A 21,920-nucleotide genomic window follows, 5' to 3' on the forward strand; every position below is an offset into this window, starting at 1 on the left:
TTGATCATGGTGGATAAGCTTTTTGATGTGTTGCTGAATCCGGTTTGCCAGTATTTTATTGAGGATTTTTGCATCGATGTTCATCAGGGATATTGGTCTAAAATTCTCTTTTTTGTTGTGTCTCTGCCAGGCTTTGGTATCAGGATGATGTTGGCCTCATAAAATGAGTTAGGGAGGATTCCCTCTTTTTCTATTGATTGGAATAGTTTCAGAAGGAATGGTACCAATTCCTCCTTGTACCTCTGGTAGAATTCAGCTGTGAATCCATCTGGTCCTGGACTTTTTTTGGTTGGTAGGCTATTAATTATTGCCTCAATTTCAGAGCCTGCTATTGGTCTATTCAGGGATTCAACTTCTTCCTGGTTTAGTCTTGCAAGAGTGAAAGTGTCCAGGAAATTATCCATTTCTTCTAGATTTTCCAGTTTATTTGCGTAGAGGTGTTTATAGTATTCTCTGATGGTAGTTTGTATTTCTATCCCCTTTATCATTTTTAATTGCGTCGATTTGATTCTTCTCTCTTTTCTTCTTTATTAGTCTTGCTAGTGGTCTGTCAATTTTGTTGATCTTTTCAAAAAACCAACTCCTGGATTCATTGATTTTTTGGAGAGTTTTTTGTGTCTCTATCTCCTTCAGTTCTGCTCTGATCTTAGTTATTTCTTGCCTTCTGCTAGCTTTCGAATGTGTTTGCTCTTGCTTCTCTAGTTCTTTTAATTGCGATGTTAGAGTGTCAATTTTAGATCTTTCCTGCTTTCTCTTGTGGGCATTTAGTGCAATAAATTTCCCTCTACACACTGCTTTAAATGTGTCCCAGAGATTCTGGTATGTTGTATCTTTGTTCTCATTGGTTTCAAAGAACATCTTTATTTCTGCCTTCATTTTGTTATGTACCCAGTAGTCATTCAGGAGCAGGTTGTTCAGTTTCCATGTAGTTGAGCGGTTTTGATTGAGTTTCTTAGTCCTGAGTTCTAGTTTGATTGCACTGTGGTCTGAGAGATAGTTTGTTATAATTTCTTTCTTTCTTTTTTTTTTTTTTTTTTTTGAGACGGAGTCTCGCTCTGTCGCCCAGTCTGGAGTGCAGTGGCGCGATCTCGGCTCACTGCAAGCTCCGCCTCCCGGGTTCATGCCATTCTCCTGCCTCAGCCTCCCAAGTAGCTGGGACTACAGGCACCCACAACCGCGCCCGGCTAATTTTTTTTTGTATTTTTAGTAGAGACGGGGTTTCACCGTGGTCTCGATCTCCTGACCTTGTGATCCGCCCGCCTTGGCCTCCCAAAGTGCTGGGATTACAGACGTGAGCCACCGCGCCCGGCTGTTATAATTTCTGTTCTTGTACATTTGCTGAGGAGTGCTTTACTTCCAATTACGTGGTCGATTTTGGAGTAAGTACGATGTGGTGCTGAGAAGAATGTATATTCTGTTGATTTTGGGTGGAGAGTCCTATAGATGTCTATTAGGTCTGCTTGCTGCAGAGATGAGTTCAATTCCTGGATATCCTTGTTAACTTTCTGTCTCGTTGATCTGTCTAATGTTGACAGTGGAGTGTTGAAGTCTCCCATTATTATTGTATGGAAGTCTAAGTCTCTTTGTAAGTCTCTAAAGACTTGCTCGATGAATCTGGGTGCTCCTGTATTGGGTGCATATATATTTAGGATAGTTAGCTCTTCCTGTTGAATTGATCCCTTTACCATTATGTAATGGCCTTCTTTGTCTCTTTTGATCTTTGATGGTTTAAAGTCTGTTTTATCAGAGACTAGTATTGCAACCCCCGCTTTTTTTTGTTCTCCATTTGCTTGGTAAATCTTCCTCCATCCCTTTATTTTGAGCCTATGTATGCCTCTGCGTGTGAGATGGGTCTCCTGAATACAGCAGACTGATGGGTCTTGACTCTTTATCCAGTTTGCCAGTCTGTGTCTTTTAATTGGAGCATTTAGTCCATTTACATTTAAGGTTAAGATTGTTATGTGTGAACTGGATCCTGCCATTATGATATTAACTGGTTATTTTGCTCATTAGTTGATGCAGTTTCTTCCTAGCCTCGATGGTCTTTACATTTTGGCATGTTTTTGCAATGGCTGGTACCGGTTGTTCCTTTCCATGTTTAGTGCTTCTTTCAGGGTCTCTTGTAAGGCAGGCCTAGTGGTGACAAAATCTCTAAGCATTTGCTTATCTGTAAAGGATTTTATTTCTCCTTCATTATGAAACTTAGTTTGGCTGGATATGAAATTCTGGGTTTAAAATTCTTTTCTTTAAGAATGTTGAATATTGGCCCCCACTCTCTTCTGGCTTGGAGAGTTTCTGCCGAGAGATCTGCTGTTAGTCTGATGGGCTTCCCTTTGTGGGTAACCCGACCTTTCTCTCTGGCTGCCCTTAAGATTTTTTCCTTCATTTCAACTTTGGTGAATCTGGCAATTATGTGTCTTGGAGTTGCTCTTCTCGAGGAGTATCTTTGTGGCGTTCTCTGTATTTCCTGGATTTGAATGTTGGCCTGCCCTACTAGGTTGGGGAAGTTCTCCTGGATGATATCCTGAAGAGTGTTTTCCAACTTGGTTCCATTTTCCCCCTCACTTTCAGGCACCCCAATCAGACGTAGATTTGGTCTTTTTACATAATCCCATACTTCTTGCAGGCTTTGTTCATTTCTTTTTCTTCTTTTTTCTTTTGGTTTCTCTTCTCGCTTCATTTCATTCATTTGATCCTCAATCGCAGATACTCTTTCTTCCAGTTGATCGAGTCGGTTACTGAAGCTTGTGCATTTGTCACGTATTTCTCGTGTCATGGTTTTCATCTCTTTCATTTCGTTTAGGACCTTCTCTGCATTAATTACTCTAGCCATCAATTCTTCCACTTTTTTTTCAAGATTTTTAGTTTCTTTGCGCTGGGTACGTAATTCCTCCTTTAGCTCTGAGAAATTTGATGGACTGAAGCCTTCTTCTCTCATCTCGTCAAAGTCATTCTCCGTCCAGCTTTGATCCGTTGCTGGCGATGAGCTGCGCTCCTTTGCCGGGGGAGATGCGCTCTTATTTTTTGAATTTCCAGCTTTTCTGCCCTGCTTTTTCCCCATCTTTGTGGTTTTATCTGCCTCTGGTCTTTGATGATGGTGATGTACTGATGGGGTTTTGGTGTAGGTGTCCTTCCTGTTTGATAGTTTTCCTTCTAACAGTCAGGACCCTCAGCTGTAGGTCTGTTGGAGATTGCTTGAGGTCCACTCCAGACCCTGTTTGCCTGGGTATCAGCATATTTCTGAACAGCGAGTGTACCTGTCTGATTCTTGCTTTGGAAGCTTCCTCTCAGGGGTGTACTCCACCCTGTGAGGTGTGGGGTGTCAGACTGCCCCTAGTGGGGGATGTCTCCCAGTTGGGCTACTCAGGGGTCAGGGACCCACTTGAGCAGGGAGTCTGTCCCTTCTCAGATCTCAACCTCCGTGTTGGGAGATCCACTGCTCTCTTCAAAGCTGTCAGACAGAGTCGTTTGCGTCTGCAGAGGTTTCGGCTGTGTTTGTTATTGCCCTGTCCCCAGAGGTGGAGTCTACAGAGACAGGCAGGTTTCCTTGAGCTGCTGTGAGCTCCACCCAGTTTGAGCTTCCCAGCAGCTTTGTTTACCTACTTAAGCCTCAGCAATGGCAGGCGCCCCTCCCCCAGCCTGGCTGCTGCCTTGCCGGTAGATCACAGACTGCTGTGCTAGCAATGAGGGAGGCTCCGTGGGTGTGGGACCCTCCCGGCCAGGTGTGGGATATGATCTCCTGGTGTGCCTGTTTGCTTAAAGCCCAGTATTGGGGTGGGAGTTACCCGATTTTCCAGGTGTTGTGTGTCTCAGTTCCCCTGGCTAGGAAAAGGGATTCCCTTCCCCCTTGCGCTTCCCAGGTGAGGCAATGCCTCGCCCTGCTTCAGCTCTCGCTGGTCGGGCTGCAGCAGCTGACCAGCACCGATCGTCCGGCACTCCCCAGTGAGATGAACCCAGTACCTCAGTTGAAAATGCAGAAATCACCGGTCTTCTGTGTCGCTCGCGCTGGGAGTTGCCATCTTGCTCCGCCCTCTTTCATGTGCATTTCAATTTATATTTATTTTACTCTTTCCTCAAATGTTTCTGCCTATTTGGGAGGAGGGTCAGGCAGCAATGAGGTGGGAGGGAAATATATGTTTACCTTGTTTGGTGTCTCATTTTATTCTTTGCTTTTCTGCAACTTACGATGTATAAGCTGGAATTCTCAACCTTCATAAAATAAAAGGTAAGTTCGGTCATAATATGACTGGAATATGAAATAGAGAAATGTGCTGAAATTCACCTTAATTTGGTTTATGATAACAGGCCATTTGCTGGCAAGACAGCCGGTTTTATCTGCAAGTCTTTAATGAATGGACTTACAAGAGGAACAAAGAAAGATTGCTCTTCCCTGAATCTTATCATCTTTAGTCCGTGTCTTCATGATGACAGTCGACGTCTAGTTGTTTCAGCTCATCTGAGTACAGTGCTTATCAGTTCCAGATCATTAATTCAATTCCCATACGGGCCAGTTGGCTTTGTTTAGTTCTGTGACCACAGGTTAACTCTGAACTGTCATCTTACAATGGATGCCGTTGATCACGGAAGACAGAACCAGAGATTGTGAGTGAATAAGCACAAATTCATCATCATTGCCAGAACAGAACTCAAAACACAGGCTTAGCATGGCAAATTAGTTTGAACTTTTGTGTCTACAAAAGAAAATAATGTCTTTATTTATGTTGGGTTTTAAGGTCTGTATAGTACTTTTAAGTTAGCTCATTTAAACCTCACAATAACTCATTGAGGTAGAAATTTTCTCCCACTTATGAGAAAATGAGACTCAGGTTAAATATGGCAGAAGGGAAAAATGATGTGCTTTGGGCACTTTACTGTTTGAAATCTAGTTTTGATTATACATAACAGTGTGAGGTGGGAAAAGACACTTCGTTTTTTAAAATAGAGTGAAAAATATTTGCCTTACATTGTAAAGGTTGAAATAAATGATATAATGCACTTAGTATTTAGCTTGGCACATAATATTTTAATTAAATGATCTGTTTGAGGTCAGGCAGTTAGTTAGGTGGCAGAACTAGGACTTGTACATGGGTGCTCGGACACCAGGTAGAGGGCTCTCTCCGCTTCGTGACAGCTGATATTGTGTGAAGTGAAGGAGAGAGGTGGAAAGTCATCATTTATCTCTACACAGTAGTTCCCAAGCCTGCCTATGTGTTAGACGCTCTTAAGGGGTAGGGTGGGGGTGTGTGAGTCTCCTCAAACCTGTTTTTCACTTCTTCCTGGGCACATTGCAGTCCAGACACAGACTATGTTTCCCAGACAAACGATTAAGTTGTTTTCATGAGAATCAGGGTAGAAGTGGTGTGGGCAACTCCCGCCCTACTTGCTGAATACATAAAACTGCTGAGCTTGAACTTTTAATCTTTCTCTTCCGAGAGTTGTAAAGTGAATGCGCCAGTGGCTCCACTTTGATCAAACAAAGGACATTACGTTTATAAGTGCTTTTTGATTGTAAGTTGGCCCCTTGGATGAACAAGATGGAAGGAAACTGGGATCATTAATGATTAGGCAGAGTCCATCTATCCTGCCAATCTGGATCCTGGTGTTAGGACAGTTAAGTGAGAAAAGAAATACATTTCTTATTGTGTGTGTGTATTTTTTTTTTTTTTTTTGAGACGTGCTCTTTGTTTCAGGAGATTAATCTTTACCCTAAACCAATTTGATTTTCAAGCCCTAACAGACTTATGAAATCACAATAATCTTTGTGAGTGAGGCTCAGGAATATATGTTAGTAAAACATACTGATGTATAATAGACGTGAAAACCCCTGGTCTCTATAACAAAGACTTCTGTCTGTGGAAGCCTTCACTCTTTATAGAACAAGAAAGATTATGAGAAGAGAGGAAAACCTAGACAGAAGAAAAGAGTAAACGAAAAGAGAGAAGCTGAGACAAGACTGAAGAAGTTTCCTAGTATTTCTGCTGACATTTCTATTTTTGGATTCAGTTCCTTTTTAAGGCTAACTTAGCATTCCTGCTCTTGAGATACTTGTATGTCCTTAAAACTATGAAAAAAAAATATTTTTTGAGAAGTGGTTTTGCTCTATTGCCCAGGCTGGAGTGTAGTGGCACACTGTTGGTTCACTGCAACCTCTGCCTCCCGGGTTCAAGTGATTCTCCTGCCTCAGCCTCCAAGGTAGCTGGGACTACAGGCACGTGCCCCCACACCCAGTTGATTTTTGCAGAGATGGAGTTTTGTCATGTTGCCCAGGCTGTTCTCAAACTCCTGGACTTAAGCGATTCACCCGCCTCAGCCTCCCAAAGTGCTAGGATTACAGGGGTGAGCCACTTTGTCCAGCAAGAAAATATTTGATTCTTCAATTTTCTCTGCCTTCCAAGGAGGTGGCTACCTAGTCCCATGGGTGAAACACACAGGCTGGGGAGCTACACATGTCAATTGCTTCGTGTAAGAAAGAAAGCTCAGGTCTAAGTCCCAGAGCTTAACTGGAGGGACTGGAAGAGCTGGACTTGGGGAGAGAGAGAGAGAGAGAGAGAGAGACTGTATTGAGAGAGAATATTTTGAAAAACAATGGAAGTTTAGCTATACTGTAAGAAATATAAACTCTCTTTGCAGTCTTCTCACAAAAACTTCAATAACACATCTTTTTGTGTGTGGATCATACATTGAAGAGCTGGATCTATGTGATCTATGTTTGAATGTCTGTGATGTTTCGAAGTACTAAGTCCAATTTGCAGGTTGGTGTGAGATGAGTGTCTGTCCAGAAGGATCCAACCAATATTTGTTGCAATGAGTTGTTTTCTGTAACTAACAACCAAAAATAAAAAAGCACCCATTAGTTGGTTTGTATGGGCATAGGTACAAACTTAGCCTTTTGGTATAATACACATGCTAATTTATACATACCAGTTCTACTTTTGATATCCATCTCTTCATGATTTTGAATATTGGCCCTCAAATGTTTATTTCCTGTATACCTAATACTAACACTTGAGATTATCAAATCGAGTTTAGGAAGAAGAAAACAATGCCAGCCTTTTCAACTGGATGTAATAGTCATCTTTATCTTCCTGTTTTAGACTGCTAACTCGTGATGAACAATCTCATTTCTCTTCACAACAGCTGCATTTTATGGAAGTAGCTCATTATGTTTGTAAAAAGCCCATAGGTTACAAGTTGGCTTGTGTGCAAAGTGCTGTGATTAATGATCATCTTCAAAATGACAAGTGATAAAGTACTTGACGATGCAGTGGATGAGAGACAACCTTGTAGCCTTATTGGAGGTTTCTGCATCTTCTAGTTACTGTGAAAAATAGCTTTTCAAAGATGGGCTAGCTCTCACATCCTCCAAGACATTAGAATGTGGGATAGTCACTTCTTCTCTTGTCAAAGAGCTGTTGCTTTAGTCAGATAAAGGTCAGAGGATGTACATGATATTTGAAAACTGTAGGAGACTCTGTACCATAATACATTATTGTTTCTTTTGCATTTAGGTTATAAACCCATAAAATCCAGGATGCCATTTTATAACCACAAGACAGTATATTCAGAATTTCAGGAATATCCCAGAAGTTTTAATAAAGAAGACAATGCTGAGAGATTGATCTGTTTGTGGATGGTTTTGCTGTTGTTATTTTATTTGGCTTTGTTTTTATAATTTTTCAGAGGAGGAGAGTAACTGCTTGTACTGCTATTGCTTTTCCCCTGGACACCCATGTGGGACATATTTTACATGAAGTACAGTCTCTTGTTGGCAGTAACTTCCTTTCATTTCACTATGTTGTAAAGCATCCTTTTCTTCAAGCCATCTCTTAAAATTTACATCTGGAATAGGAAAATAGAGGATTCTAAATATGTCTTTGAAAATTAATTTTACAATAAGTCTTTTTGCCATCCTGGGAATTGAAACTTAGCTGCAGAGTCTCTTTAAGTGGGCTCTCAGGATGCAGGGCAGGCTTCAGTTGGTGAATGAGAAGACTCTATTGAAAACAAGGGAATGTTAGTGATGGCAATCAGCAAGCATTAAACAGCTCATGTTTTAAAAAATGAGCTCTGAATCAGAAGTCATAATCACTCAGTCACCTGCTGGGTTCATTTGCCCTTCAGAAATAAGGACATCTCGAAGTGTAGAACATTTTAATAGAATAGTGGCAGACAAGCTTGTTACTTAGAATTTTATTTGACAGGCTGGAGCTTGTTTTCAATATTCTTTTTCTGAATTACATGAAAAACTTTATTATAGGGTATATTGTGGAGGGAGAAATTGTAGATGATATGAAAATTTTAAAAAATTGTTTCTCTGGTTCCATACAGAGATTATCTTCCTGTGGCTGTGACTTACCAGATCCCATGATAATGCAATTAAGCAGTCAGTTCATTTAAAAAGGTTGCTCCAATATCAGGCTGGAAAAATAAAATACCACAAATAGATGTGCCATTTGAGCAGGGAATTTGGTAAAATATACTTGGTAGAGGCATTATAGTGAAAATGGTAAGGGAATTGCAACTAATGATTATTTTTTCTTTGTAAAGTCTTTGTAAAGACTTTCATACAAAGTGACTTTCCAATCTTGTCTTCTTAGAGAATAACAGGATTAACTTGGTTATTAATTTTTATCTTTGTTGGAAATTTTGAACACATTTACTATTTCTGATAAGAGGAAGAGTTCACTATTCTTCTGACTTTCAATCGGTGTTCATGAATATATAAAGTTCTGCCAATTCATCTATGCACAATTTGACCTACAGTTCATGAAAGCAAAGCAGACTGAATTGGATGGGGAAATGATGACTAGTCTTCCATGATGTGTTCTTTCTCTGTTTAGGAAGAGACTATATCAAAATGGCGTCTGAATAGTACATTGTAGGGTATCCTGGGATGTCAAAATACCACCTAGCCTTGTTTCTCTATACACATTCCAAATAGCATTTCCTCTATGCTTTTGAACAGTATCATAAATCATATGCTTTTATACCTTATTTCACAATTGTGATTATATAACTCTGTTAATTGTAGAAAATTTAGAAAAGATAAACAAAAATCCTAAAATTCTACCTCCATACATAAATGGTATTAACATTTCAGTCCCTTTCTTTCTTCCTTCCTCTTACTCTCCTCCCCATCCTTTCCTCCTCCTTCCTACATTTCCTTCCTGTCAGATTATATTAAATTGTAAATAAAGAGGACAGTCACATAGAATGCATCAGAGGACTCATCATTTGGAAGTAGGATCTCTACCTGGCCACTATGGTCCATCCGTTTCTTTGGTGTGTGTTGGAAGTACATATACATAGACATTTGCCCAGTGTTTAGGATGTAGCTAATGAGTTACTTAGATACTTTTTTTTTCCTACTTCCTATATAGAGTTTTCACATAGGGCCTGATACATCACTCATAACATTGGCATTAGAGGCTGGATTAAGCTGCTGCTTTTATGAGACAGTATCTTATCTTGGCTTTAGCATAGGCTCAGCTCATGGAGAGCTTCTGGGAGAGAATAGCAAAAATGTTTACTTTTATTTTTTCATTTCCAGGTCAGTAAAGAGCTATACAAAGGAAAATGGACTATTTATGAATAATGTAGTAGTAAACAGTACAAGTTCTTGTGTCAGGCAGACCTGGTCATGATCACTGACTTTGGAGAAATCTCTTAAGTTCTAAGCTTCCACGTCTCCATCTGTATCATCTGTAAACTATAGATATTTACAGTCTCTAGCTTTCAGGATTTTTGTGAGCATCCATCTCTCTCTTTCCCTCTCATTCCCCTCTCACATTTTATAACATATTCCTCCAAAAGAAGCTTTTATATTCATTTTGACAGAGGTTACGGTGCCTTAGGTTGAGTTCCTGGAAAAAGGCTCAGGACAGCACCTGAAAGGACAAAGGGAGGCAGGAACAGGCAGAAAGAAAAGATGATCTGTGATGTAGTTGCCACAAAGGCCATAGGCAATCAATTCCTCAAGAAGCTGTGGTCTGGGATGGCCATGCAGAGTTGTTCCAAAATGAGGCAAGGGTCTGGACCTTTGTACACCTGCATTGAGCAGCCATTGGATGTGGCCTGCTCCAGGGAAGGGGGAATGAGCTTGAATTAGGTGTCTCCCCTTGAGTGACGATAGTTCCCAGAGAGGGATAAAGCTTTGAGGTGTCAGCAGTCAACATTCTTGGCAGCGGTGGAAATGAGTGCCTCAGTCACAAAGGGGATGTCTGAGTACTGCGTCACTACATCCTCTGCTCTCCACCCCTTATGCTGCTTGGATCCACTTGCCTCTTAAAGTATCTTTCTCCCATTTAGAAACAGGTTCTCCAGGATTCTGTGTGTGTGTGTGTGTGTGTTTTTAAGTTATTTCCGGGGAAAACTTACCCAATAAAGCTTCGTTGGAAGAAACCACAACCCCCACTGCTGCTGCTGCTAGTCTCAGGACTGCAATCAGTACTCACGGTCTCCCTCCTCTATTATCCGTTCTATATGTTTTAACTCTCAACTAGCACCTCTGCTGCTCTGGTGGCTTACTTGTGGACAGCCTAGACTCTTCTTTCTTAGAGATTTGAGTTCCTTGTCATCATGCTTTTCTTAGGATGTGGCTGTTGCTTTTGTCCATTTACCATCAACATTTGGCAAGGGGAGTCCCAAGTCAAAGTCCAGACCCAAATGTCTTCCTCCTATCAACATGAGCAACTACTTCTTTGTGATGTTCAGCATCAATTACACCTGTCACTGTGACCCTTTCCTTGGCTCTGATTGTTTGGCACACAGATCCTGAAGTGACCGGTAAGAGGCATAATTTACTGTATTCCCCTGTGAAAACATTCACCCTCTTGGAACCAGAACTTCTACACTGGCACAGTCCAAATCTGTAGGGATGAGACACGCAAATTCTTCAAGTGAGTCATGGGAGTGTTGTAAGTAGGGCCACTCCTACTGCCACACTTTACTTCTAGGGTTCATGTGTTTTATCTCACTGGGGACTCATGACCATGCAATAGTCATTGCTTTAGGGCATATGCTGTGTCCTCAATGATGGTGCCTCATCTTCACAAGCATCTTCAAGCTGATGTCTTACCTCTGCCTTCAAAGACTGTTCCACTGCTCTTTCAGCCTGAACATTTCTGGTGGTGTGCTTTGTAATGGGGGACAATTATTCCCATGGTCATATGCTCACTGCTATATCCACTCTGCTCTAAAATGTGTCTCTTCATCCAATGCAGTGTTAAGGTGGATTCCCATGTCTGTGGATCAAATACTATTGAAGTTCTTATAGAAGGGTACTGGCCAAGACCTGCTGGGCAGGAAAGACAGTCCATATTTGGAATGTGTTTTGGTCTTAGTCAAGAAGGGCTGTCACCTCTTTGAAAGTTGAAGGGCTCCAATGAAGTCAAATTGCTGCCAAGTAGTTGATTGAGTCTTTTCTAGAAATGCTGACATTCAGGGGCTTCCCTCAGGGAAGGGTCAAGGTAGCTCCATTCATTCAAGAGTAACTTTTGGAGGGCATGTAGTTTTGCTCCTGGCTACTAGAGGAATGAGTGTCTCAGTCCTGAAGGTATTCTGAGTGGCACACTACAGCATCCACTACATATAGAAAACAAAACTAATTGGCTTAAGTTAAAAAAAAAAACTGTAAAGAGAAGCTTATTGGAAGAATTTTGGCATAAGGCATGGAATCTAAACATGTGTTGAACATCTAGAAAGGCAGGAAGCAGGCCAACTCTAAAGATTTCAGATGAATAAGTGTTGCTGTTAATTTGATTCCTCTTCAATAACTACTAATCTTGTTTTGAATGTCTCACTCTCAAATTTTGGATTCTTAGGAAATCAAAGGTGATTGACCCAGTTTAGGCCAGGCATCTTCCTTCAATCAGTCAATGTAGTCATTGAGGTAGACTCGTGTTTCAGATATATGGCCTCAAAGAACCCATTCTACCTAGGGAGGGTTTACCCAGATATGGGGGATTCACTGTGAATCTAGCAGCCTACCTAAAAGGTATTTAGTTATATTTTCCCTTTTATTTCTCATGAAGATATGAAGTTTTTACATTTTTTTTCAGAACCAAAGTTTATTGCACATTCTGATAATTTTGGTATATATAGCCTAAGCTACCATTATGTATCCTATATAAATTCAAGGTGCTTATAGCTCAGTCCTGCATGAATTGCAGTTCAAGAAATATTTTCTGTAGCTAGGGATTTATTTCTAATTGGATTAATTTGAAGTATTTTAAATCTTTACTATTGTTAATGGAAAATATATACACCGAGGGGAAAGTAAAGTGTGTTATACAGCAGAACTCACCAAAGCTCCTTTAACAAAAAGCTTTTCTATTACAATTCTTGAAAATTCCAAGGGAAATTTAGTGCCGATGCTCTAAAAGTCCCCTTACATTTCTCCTTCAATATCTCTCTTATGGTAGATTGATTACATTGATGATGTCATTACATCGATCCTCTCCCTGCATCTACACCTGTAGTAGCTTATTACATTAATAGTCCCTAATAATCATATTTCTCTGTATCCACACCCTCCTGAACTGATGCTGGGCTTGGTTCTGTGATTTTTCGTTGACCACACAACTTGCTTTGGCTGATGGGACTTTAGCAATCATGACCACGAAACACTTGTGCAATAGAATATGCCCTCTCTTGTCACTTTTGTAAACCAGCCATCATGAGAAATCCTGGGTTAGTCTGTCGATGAGACACGATCCAGCTGATAGCCGGCACCAACTGTCAGACACATGTGTCAGGACATCTTACCTTATCTAATCTCAGCTACATTGTTGGTTGAGCCTCCAGAAGACTAACTCTGAATAGTAAGCAAATTAAATGGCAGGTGTGTTATGTTACTAAGTTTGGGGGTAAATTTTTAATGGAGCAGTAGACATTTAACACAGTACCCTCTGCCACATTATCTAATCTCAGCCACATTGTTGGTTGAGCCTCCAGAAGACTAACTATGAATAGTAAGCAAATTAGACGGCAGTTGTGTTATGTTACTAAGTTTTGGGGTAAATTTTTAATGGAGCAGTAGATATTTAACACAGTACCCTCTGCCTTTGATTTTATATTTTCTCTTGCTAACAAGAATGAGTCTATTTTTCCCTCTCTTAATTCTGGTTTGTCCCTGGGACTTGCTTTGAACAATGAGATGTTAGCAGATATGACACAAATAGAGGCTTTAAAAAGTACGTTTGTATTTTTGCTGTATCTCTTGTTTCTCTTTGTCACAAGAAAGGCTAACTTACTGGAGAAGAAACCCAGTTCTGAATTGCTCCAGCTCCCATGGAGGCTATTCAGGATCATCTGACTCGCAGCTGACGGCCAGACACGTGAGTGCATCCAGCTAAAGCTGGAACTGTCATGCCAACCTCAGTCTAAATTGATAACCCACAGACGTATAAGCTCAATAAATGCCCATTGTTTTAAGCCATGAGTTTTGGGGTAAATTGTTAGGCAGCATTACTATGACAATGGATAACTAATGCATCTCTCTTGCCTAAATGTTATGCACTCACAGCAGCTGCAAAAACACTGTCTTATCTATCCAAATGTCCCCATATGGTCTTCTCACTGCTCTAATTTTCTCGGTTCATCCTCTTTTCTCAAGCCCATCTTGGTGACTCAGGTCTGAACTTGATTATTTAGTCCTGTTCCCAAAAGGCCCCTAGCATCACCTGCTACCTGATCAGCTTCGTAAGTCTGAGATTTATGCGGCCTCTCAGTTGGATGATGAAACTCAGAATTTTTGAATAATTGATGGAGAAAAATCACATTCATTGGGACTGACCCAGTCAATTCTAATGCTGCTTGATAGCCGGCCCACTGCAGTCCCTCCAACAGAAATACAAAATGGAACATTTCTTCTCATTTTAATGTTAATCATGAATTCCATATGCAAATTCTTGCTACTTTATACCCTGCTATACGAGCTTTCTAGGGGAGGGAAACAGTCTACCAGGGACATAGAGAGTCTGGTGTTTTTGATTCCTGAAATAAATTTAAATGCTGGGTCCTGTATGTTCTCACTCACTCCTCTAGTATTATAAGTTACTAATATTTGCCATCTTTCCAGCATTTTCAGTGTTGTGTGCCAGTCATGACTCAAATGACTCCCCCTGAGATGGGACCATCTGGAAATTTCTGTATTTATGGAATCAGTAGTCTGTATCCATGTAAAGGCTACTTGAACCAGTTGAAAGACCTACAGCAGCCACTGAGTCTCCAGAGAGCCAATCGGTAAAGCAGAAATACAAATTTGAACCAGTCCAAGCATGTCTGATCTTTCTCTCTTTCTCGTGCCAAAATAATTCTAATTTCTCTTTCCCCCACTTTTTTTTTTGAGACAGAGTTTCACTCTTGTTCCCAGGCTGCAGTGCAACGGCACAATCTCGGCTCACTGCAACCTCTACTTCCCGGGTTCAAGCGATTCTCCTGCCTCAGCCTCCCAAGTAGCTGGGATTACAGGCATGCACCACTATACCTGGCTAATTTTGTATTTTTAGTAGAGATGGGGTTTCTCCATGTTGGTCAGGCTGGTCTCCAACTCCCAGCCTCAGGTGAACTGCCTGCCTCGGCTTCCCAAAGTGCTGGGATTACAGGCATGGGCCACTGTGCCTGGCCAGTAATTCTAATTTCTAAAAAGTAGTAAGTATGCATTGTGTCTGGGTTCAAAACTAATATTCAACTTTGTGAGTGAGCTTTTTATATGTTCTCATTTAGTAAATTCATGAAATGTTATGTGATTCTGGTCTCTGCCTGGATCATCCATTCTTGAACCATGCTTTCTCTCATAAACTGCAATTCCAAGCTCAGCATGATCTCCTCAACGCCCCTCTGAATCACCAATGCTAGTCTAAGTTGCTCACCCACCTAAATGATTATTAACATGAAAGGGCAAAGTACTGTTTACAGGGATAGTTTTTCCTCAAATTCAGAATATAACATATTCATGTGGTACATGTGTTATTCAACATATTTTCTGATAAATATTGTCATCCTTGAGATTAAAAAATCCACTGCACATAAGAAGTCCTTGATTCTGTAAGATATGAATAATACATTATTAAAAGCAGTCATAATCATTGCTTACTTTACAGAGTAAAGTTTCAATTTGCCTCAATAGGGCTTAAGATGGGTTGGATCATTAACAGTATAGAAAGGAACGATAAGTTTAATGTATAAGATACACTATAGTGTCCAATCGGTTTTTGAAAGGCTCCTTTTCTGATTCTTGGCAACAATTAAACTATACTTCATGGATGGGATTGAATCAACCAGAAGTAGCAGGATCATTTTACACCTATAGTTAGTACTTTTCCTATTTAAGTTGAACTGGACTACGGTATCCCTACAAATATTTTGCTTTGCCTAAATGATGAGATGCACACTAACTGCAAGGCAATACCATTTTCCTGCTGATTACCCTGTCTTGTCCTAGCTGCCTTTTCTCTTATGATTGGCCGCCATTTGGCAGTGGCTACTTAAGCCACTTTCCTCATAACAGAGTTCAGTAAATAAACACTTAAATGCACCAAGGGAGTAGCTTTTACAAAGTCCTTTGTAATTTAAATAATCACCCCCTAATGTTTTATAAGAGTCTTTGAGTGAAGCTTGCTATTATACTGTCCCATGGGGTAAGAGTATTTCCCCCAAAGATAATGTGAACACATGTTTTAAAGTCTATTACATGGTTTGAAGTAAATAGTATGTAGAGGGAAAAAATAATAAAGTTCAAATAAGCAAGCACACGGACTTCAATAATATTGAAGGATTTCTACTGAGAATTGATATCTAAAAGATTCACGGCATGTCAATTTAACAGGAGGAAGCACAAGCCAATGGGAAAAGTAGAAAGAATGAAATTGACATAAACAAAAAAAAGCAGGAGGGGTTCTCCAAACAGGGTGAGTTGAATGTTAAAAAAAAAAAAAATTCAAATAAAATCAAGAGGGTAGGATTTTATAAAGTATTCTTAAGTCCCTTTTCTTAATAACTTCTCCTTTCCTCTCCCAGGAGGCCTGCATCTGTGACAGTAATATTAAATGTCAAGTGTTGTGACAAACGGTGATGCCCTTTCACTGCTCTCATCACCTATTTATGCTAAGCATATAGAAGGCTTCTCTGATTAGAAGTCATTGACAGAGAAGCTCAGCATGGTTTCTTTTGAACAGTCATAAATAGTTGAAGACTTGCGGTATGCATAAAATTAGAATTCCTAATAATTTCCCAGCAGAGAAAATATCATTTTTTTATAATTTAAAAAATATATTCGGCCAAGGGTTTAAATATACCATACATTCAAATCTTGAGCATCAGGCTAAAATCTCTTCTATTTAATATTCCATTTAATGTTTAAAGCCATTGGATCAGATTCTTATAAGATCAGATGTCTTCTTTGGTTCTTATCGTTGGAGATTATATTACTTTGATGTTACTGGGAAAGAACCCATGTAACCATGGCATCAGAACACCTCACAACTGGAAGGGCCTTAGATTTTTGCTTTGCCTAAGTTACTGGAAGAACCACTTCTAGCGCTAGGTCTCCAACTCCACTGCCCACACACCACCACTACTCTGTGTCCAAGGATAGTTATTTTTAATACAAATATTTTTCAGTGGAGACATAGGCTGTCATTTATTTATTATTTTCTCAATGAACAAAAGGATTTGAGTCCTTCTGGCTCTTCCTTTTACCAGCTCTGTAAGTTTAATCAAGTTACTAGTCTTCTCTGAGCTTCAGTTTTTTATTTGTTAAATGATATTAGATAATTTCTCAGGTCTCTCCAGACACTCAGATTATCTTTATATGCTACACTTTTCACTACTGAATATGTTACGTTTAGTATCAGAGAAACATTTATTGGACAGTTTTCTGAGTCCATCTTTCTATAAACTGAGTCTTCATAGCTCATAGAGCTGGTTAAAATATCAAAAACCAGAAAAGGTCCATAGTGTTTGGCTTTCCTGGATAAAAACTGAACTTCTATGGATGTTCACCATTTTCTTGGACAATTATGGAAACGTCTTCTTGATATTTGCTAACTGGGAACTAGACGTTTCTCTTCTGCCCAGTAGCATAAGGTTCTTTCCCCATGTGAGTTTCACAGAACCCCTTCTTGCCAGTTAACATCAAGACAGTGGGAGTGCGGTGGATTTAGACTGAGCTCACTGTAGAGAAAAGTTTGTAAATCTAGTGGGTTTAGAAACTGGGCTGAGGTGGTCTCCAGCCTCTGGTGGATATGAACTTCCCTTCCCATTCTCTGCTATCTATTTTTTATTTGGGATAGTCATATTTCAGATTCTGAGACTATAGTCTTTTCCCCCCAATCACATGTGCAGGTGCGAAACACCACGATTCTTGTCTTGAGAAACACACATCTAGATTATGGTAATACATAGATAAATACGCTGTTGTGATTTAACTCTATTAGACATTGTAAATATCTAGACAAAAGGACATGAGCAACATTTGGAATACTGTGCATGTGGGGATCTCCCCATAAGCCATTGAGTTCTAATATTTAGTGAGGGCAGAGGCAGGGAGAGGGAAGTGATTTTTAGGAAAAGGTAGTGTTGGAAAACTGATTCCCAAGTTAGGCAAATACCATCAAAGCATTTGAGCACTATTTGATTTCCTCACTTTTTAAAGATAAGAACAAGGTTAAGGACATTAGGTAATTTATCCAAAGTCATATCATTAATACGTAGCAGTAGGTTGCAATAGTTAAATTCATTACCACATAATTTCAGAAGACATTACTTTCCTAATTTCTTATCCAAATGCCTTGGTGCCACATATATTTTGGGTATCAGAATTTAGAAGACAACAGAGTGCAAATATCATGTACTATATAAAAAGTCCCAGCAAAGTCTGGGGCTCCCTGTAATCAAACAGATTCATATTTTGGCAGAAAAACAATAATGTTCACCTAATGTGAGATAAATAATGTCTATAAACAGCCTCACACCAGTTCAGGTCATATTTTGCAGCCAAATGATTCAGGTCATTTCAGCTTTGCTGCCAAAAGAGTTTGGAGCTTTACAACTTTTTGAATTTTAGGATTTTAGATTTAAGAATTGTGCCCTTGATCATTAGCCTACCTGAGTCTATTCAGGGAGTTTTGAGTAGGCTCTGGACCAAAGCTGAGTTTTCCGACTGGGGAAACTGTTTCTATCCCAGGCCTCCATGCAGCCCTATCTGGACTGGTGAGTGTCAGGACCTGCAGCTCTCACCCTCAGGGGCATAAGGCCCAGGGGCTTTTCCCTCAGCAGCCAGAGCTGAGGGCCTTTGGAAACACACAGCGCTCCATGGCAAGTGCTCCATGGCCTCTGGCGGCCATGTTCTCACCGCACCTGTAACATGCTTTGTGTCCAGAGTTGACAGAATGAACTTTTCAACGAAATCACATGTTCTATTATATTTGGGAGGTCACTGAAAAACATCGGATTTAAATCTGCATAAATTCGCATTGCAGCCAAATTCAATGAAGCATATCTAATTTGAAAAGTGATGGATATCTATAGTTAATGAGCTAAAGCTGTGTTATGCTAAGGTTATTTGAAAATAGAGTGAGATTAGAAGTGGAAGTGACAATGTTTTTTCTTTTCCACAGGCCAGGCTTCTGGGACAGGAAAAAGCTATTATGTACCTGAAATATTTTAAAAACTGATGTACAGTATAATCACTTAAAAAAATACACTATTTGAAATATAACTAGTTGATAGTTTTTTTTGTTGTTGTTCTGTATCTCCAATTGTTTCTATATCTTAACATGGTATAAACATTAATACTTTCTAAATTGTGACCGAACATAAAGTTAATGTTATGAGGATATTAAGAATTCATGCCATGACAGCAGTCTGAAATATAGAGGTACATTATGTTGTACCCAAAATAAATTTGACCTTGGTGCTTGCCATGCATTAATCACTTTCTTCTGGGCACAATAGCAGAACACTAACTGGATATGAATAATGGATGCAAAATTTTTAGACCAATTTTTAGCTCTTTAGTCTTTGTATGAACACAAAATGAGGTTAAATTCAGATTCTCATTCAGTTTCAAGTGCTCAAATTTAAGATATTTATAATTTATTAGGCTTAGAGGTTTTTCATTAGTTTAAACTAAATAGCTGCTACAATAAATATATGGCCGTATGGATTAAAATAGTATTCTATAGGTGTGTTGCCTTCCCTTAGCTCTATAATCAAATTCAGATTGATCAATTTAGGTGATATGAACTGATTTGTGAAACCCCAACAGAGCACAAAGGATAAAGTAGCACACAGGATAGATAAATCTATACCATGATAGGTGAGAGCAAATTCATGTAAATGAGAATAACTGAAGACATATCTGATGATAGAGTTAATCTAATTATGAAGTTTTAAAATCAAATTAAGTCTTTTTCATGAACTTCATGACTGAAAAGTATATATGCTAAGAGTTAATTCTATCTTCCGGCTGGATAAAGACTAGTATCTCAGGTTCTAGAGAACCTGAGATAAAATACAAACTTTGGTCACTTACTCATGTATGATTGAAGATTTATCTTTTGTTGATTTTATTTTAACAGAAATAATCCTCATAAAGAATGAAGAGGCAGCCAAAAGGAGCCATAAAGGAGAACCTGAGATTCTACGGAACCTGAGATACTGGTCTTTATCCATTGTATTCTAAGGCTTAAGAGCATAACTTGAACTTAATTTAACTTTGATGTGCTCAAGAATGCTAGATTTATTTTGTTAATAAACATAAACATTATCAATGATAGTTCCTAAAATACCTTAGTTTTTGTAATCATATCATATACAGCAGCTTCATCATGTGTCTCAACTTCTTTGTAAAACAAAATAATGGGAGGTGAATATAAATATATGAATAAAAATAGAAAAGCTAAGTCAGTTTCTATGATGGAGAAAGAATACTTCTGTATTTATTTTACATTTAGAGAAATAATGTTCAATAGTCAATTCAATTGTTATTGGACATTGCTTTTCCTACTAAAGTTTGATTACATAAAAGTGTTCAAAAGATGTTTACCCATAAATTATATTTTCCTTCCTGCTACCAATATATCTATTTTCAAATTCTCCTTTAAGACTCTTTTTGGCTGCTTCTTCATTCTTTATGAGGATTATTTCTATTAAAATAAAATCAGCAAAAGATAAATCTTCAATCATACATGAGTAAGTGACTAAAGTTTATATTTTGCATTAAAATTAGAGCCTAGAGCTAGTTAACAACTGTTTTATAATTAGGAGATGTTTCAGTTTTCTCAGATACATTTTCTCCTGAAGGAATGTGTGGGTCTATTCTCTCAGGATGGTCTCAGTATCATGCTGGTACCTATTATTTATATACATCTAAGTAGAAAATATTTTTAAAAATCATTGTGGAATGAGAGTGGCATGTCTCAGTATTGTTTTCAGTTTGGGGCTAATCATCATGATTATTACGTTATATGTTAAATTCCACGTAGTCCATAAAATATGACTATTTCCTAATTTAGTCAAAAAATAAAAAATAATGCAGTGCATGATATGGTTTCTAGTGAACTCACTATACTTTCTCAAAACAACATAGTAGTAGTGATTTACTATGTACTTTATTGATGTCATCAGCAGATGAAACAAAATCACAGTCCTTTCTTGTGAGATGATATACCATGCAGACTGGGAAAAGTAATCCAGCTGCAGAGACTGACAATCAAGAGCAATTAGTAAATGGTTGTTTTAAATAAAACGTTTTAAATAAAGACTATGTCAAGTACTTTCAACATGTGCATGTGCATTGATTGCTAAGTCTTGCTTTTAAAAGGGCCTTCTTCTCTGAGACTTTAGCCACTCAGTAGCCAGTACCAAAATTGTGACCATGGATTCTTAAGTAGATCACCACTTTCCAGGGGAAAGATCTTATAAATTGAACTTATTTATATGAACTACACATGAAATGAAGTCACTTTTTTTTTTTCTTTGAGACAGAGTCTCACTCTGGCACCCAGGCTGGAGGACAGTGGTGAAATATTGGCTCACTGCAGCCTCCACCTCCCAGGTTCAAACGATTCTCCTGCCTCAACCTCCCACCTCAACCTCCTGTGTGGCTGGGATTACAGGTGTGCATCTCCATGCCCCGCTAATTTTTATATTTTTTGTAGAGACGGAGTCTCACTGTGTTGCCCAGGCTGTTCTTGAACTCCTGGGCACATATGATCCACCTGCCTCAGCCTCCCAAAGTGCTGGAATTATAGGTGTGAGCCACCGCTCCTGACCTGAAGTCACATTTTTATCAGCTCCTAAGACCTACTATAAAGCTGGCCATATTGCAATAAAATAAGAGCTTTTCTATATCTTAGATAAACCTTGTTCAGAATGTTCATTTGGGAGTATAGATTATCTTGGTCTAGACTTGACTGCCCTGATATGGCATGACAGTAAAATCCTGTAAATTTATATTAAAAATATGAAAGGGGCCGGGCGTGGTGGCTCACGCCTGTAATCCCAGCACTTTGGGAGGCCGAGGTGGGCAGATCACAAGGTCAGGAGATCGAGACCATGGTGAAACCCCGTCTCTACTAAAAATAGAAAAAATTAGCCGGGCGCAGGGGTGGGCGCCTGTAGTCCCAGCTACTCGGGAGGCTGAGGCAGGAGAATGGCGTGAACCCGGGAGGCGGAGCTTGCAGTGAGCCGAGATTGCGCCACTGCACTCCAGCCTGGGCAACACAGCGAGACTCCGTCTCAAAAAAAAAAAAAAAATACGAAAGGAAGAGAGAAACAGGTGACAAGACCACTTTGATTCTCTGGGTAGTTTATTCTCTTTTGCACGCCATTATAATCAGAAAGTTTTAATAACATGCATTCAATATTTTGTTATATATATCTATAGATTTTGTGATATATTGTTTCACGCATTA

The 21,920-nt window shown here is 39.3% G+C and overlaps 1 long non-coding RNA gene across 2 annotated transcripts; it reads left to right on the forward strand.

Annotated features, from left to right (window-relative positions):
• Positions 1–12,862: 12,862 nt before the first annotated feature.
• On the forward strand, positions 12,863–20,870 carry LOC105481352 (uncharacterized). 2 transcript variants are annotated; one of them, XR_011609309.1, is made up of 4 exons: positions 12,863–13,337; positions 14,081–14,244; positions 15,830–15,911; positions 19,584–20,870. It is a non-coding gene; the product is annotated as an uncharacterized lncRNA (long non-coding RNA). The 2 variants fall into 2 exon arrangements; XR_011609308.1 differs by having other exon boundaries at positions 12,864–13,337; positions 18,621–20,870.
• Positions 20,871–21,920: the final 1,050 nt, after the last annotated feature.

Source organism: Macaca nemestrina, chromosome 10 (assembly GCF_043159975.1).
Source record: "Macaca nemestrina isolate mMacNem1 chromosome 10, mMacNem.hap1, whole genome shotgun sequence".
In the NCBI taxonomy this organism is placed as follows: domain Eukaryota; kingdom Metazoa; phylum Chordata; class Mammalia; order Primates; family Cercopithecidae; genus Macaca; species Macaca nemestrina.